This window comes from Manis pentadactyla, chromosome X (genome assembly GCF_030020395.1).
Source record: "Manis pentadactyla isolate mManPen7 chromosome X, mManPen7.hap1, whole genome shotgun sequence".
In the NCBI taxonomy this organism is placed as follows: domain Eukaryota; kingdom Metazoa; phylum Chordata; class Mammalia; order Pholidota; family Manidae; genus Manis; species Manis pentadactyla.
The window spans coordinates 43,102,922-43,105,498 of record NC_080038.1 but is presented as its reverse complement, the minus strand read 5'-3'; positions in this window follow the sequence as shown (position 1 = coordinate 43,105,498).

Genomic DNA, 2,577 nt, shown 5'->3' with positions numbered 1-2,577 from the left:
GTAGGATCAGGTGCTTGTGCCCAGATTCAGTCAAGAGATTGTATTAATTGGGCTAAATTGTGTAGCCTCTGTAACAATAAACCCAGAATCTCAGGGGATTAACAAATATGTGTTTGTTTTTTGCTCATACAAAATCCAATGTGAATATTTACTACTGATAATTCATGGACCCAGGCAACTTCCATTTTGTGGCTCTGCTCTCTGAGTCCTTGGAGTTCTCACTATTCAACTGGTAAATGGGGAAAGAGAGGGTGGAGGATTCCATGAGAGGTTTTCATGGCCAGGCCTGAAAGTGGTGTATGTCACTTTGCCCATACCATGTTGGTCAGAATCTGTCTTATGTCCACATCTGACTTTAAAGGAGTTTGGAAAAGTGAGTGAGCTCAGGAAGAGGGAACAGCTTTGATGAGCCTATAGGAGTGCCTGCTACAGGACTGTATAGACTCCTCTGAGCTACACTGTCCAATGTGGTAGCCACTTGCCATAGTCAGGACAGTGGTTCCTGTACAGGGTGAAGGTGGGGCTTCCAGGATGAGGCCAGGGCAAGGGCTGTGCAAGAGAGTCACATGAGGGCTTCCCATTCAAGGTCAGGAGAGTGTTTCTAGAGAGCAAGTTTAGGAGTTCCTATAAAGGATCAGGTCAGAAATTCCTGTAGATGAGTCAAGTGAAGGCCTTCTATTGAGAGTCAGGAAAGTTTCTCTGCAGAGAGTCCAGTCAGATGTTCCAGTACAATTGTACGCAGGGCTTCTTGCAGAGGGTCAGGTCTGTGGAGCCAACACAGAGTGAGGATGGGAAGCCCTGTACAGTGTCTGGGCAGGGTGTCCTGTGCCAGAGGAGGCTGTGGGTGCTATGTAAGATGACATCTCAGCTTAAGGTAGAGGGTCAGGATAGGCGTCCCTGCCATAGGGTCAGGAAAGGGTTTTCTGTATAAGTTCAAGACAGGTTCATGTTGAGAGTTGGGTCATGGGTTCCTGTAGACTCTAGGGATTAGTGTGAGATCAGGGATTAGCACAGAGTGACATTGGGAGTCATTGTCAACAATGGAGGCAAGGGGTTCTACATTCAGTCAGGGTTCCTGATTTCTGAAGAGAGCTAGGTCAGTGTTTCAGCACTGGATTTGATTGTGAGTGAAGTGTTTCTAAAATGCTACCACCTGGAGGACAGAGCTCCCTTACAGTGTGAGGAGGGAGGTGCTTTGTCCAAGGTCAAGGCAGGATTCCTGTAGAGACTGAGGCTCCTGAAGAGGGTCAGGACAGGCGTTTCTGTAAGGGGTGGTGCAGGGGCTTCCTTACAGGGCAAATTCAGAGATTCCTAACCAGGGTAAGGCAGAGGTCCTGTGCTGTGGGAGGCCAGACAGGGGCTCTTCCTATATAAGGTGAGGGCTGATGTTCCTGTCCAGGGTCTGGATGGGTTTCCTGTTGATAATTCTTGAGAGGGTTCCCTTAGAGGACCAGGCAAGGGCAGCCATTCTTCTAGGGGTTGGGGCTGGGGGCTCCTGACAAGGTGGGGCCGGGCACATTTCCCTCACGAGTTCCAAGAGGGGTTTCTGTTCAAGACGAGGACAGTGGTTCCTACAGGATGAGAGGGCTGGGGTTTCTGTGGGGCGGCCAGGCCGGAGGCTTTTATAGGGCCAGGGCAGTTCTGGAGAATCCCTGTGATGAGCATGGACTACTGTGATTCTGTAGTGGGCTAGTGTAGCCATTATTAGCCCAAGGGGTGCTCTTCTGTTGAGGCCAGCCATACTGTGTTCAGGATATGCAGGCCCACAGTTCTCATCTTTGGGGCTTTAGGGGAGAAGCCATGAAGAGAAGCAGCCCAATTAAGGGTGAGCAAGACTCACTTTGGCAGGGGTTACTCATCCCGAATCCATTCCTTAAACTCAGTGTGGTCAGGAAAAGTTACTTATCAATTCCAAGCCTCACTTTTTCATTAGTAAAATGAATGAGTATACTTTCCTCAGTTTTTTCCCCCAGTGTTCACAAACTAAAGCAACTGAAGCCTCCCAGCTGCTGCCCGACCCACAGTGAGCCCTCTGTCAGTGGTGCTGTTTGCTATTAGGAGCTACTGCTAGTGTGGAGGCTAAGCCATGCAGCCTGGCTTTCCTGTGACACCAGTTGTGTGGCTTTGGGCAAGCCACCTAAACCTGCCTGGCTTAGGATGTCACCTGACATAGCGCATGCTCCTGTGTTAACAGTTTTTCCATTTAGGAAGAACAGATTCCACTTTGCAGGGAGCAGTTCACCCAGTTGAGCAGGTGTGCTGGGGAGGTTGCTGGCACTGAGGGGAGCTCCCCCACATACAGGGTCTAAATATCCCCCCATTGGCTATTTTGTCCTCATAATCTTCCCCTCTCTTCTCTACCATTTCCAACAGGGCTGCAGCTGAGCTGCGCCAAGAGAGGTAAGAGCTGAGTGACAGGAAGGCTCATGGACAGCCCCATTGTCCCATACTGGCCTTCTGACCTTCTGGGTGTTTACCATTCCAGCCCCACCCCTTCCTCCCTTTCCTGTTCTGAACATGTCTTTTGTCCCTTGGAAGAGGGTCCCTAACTTATACTGACTGAAGCTATACATGTTG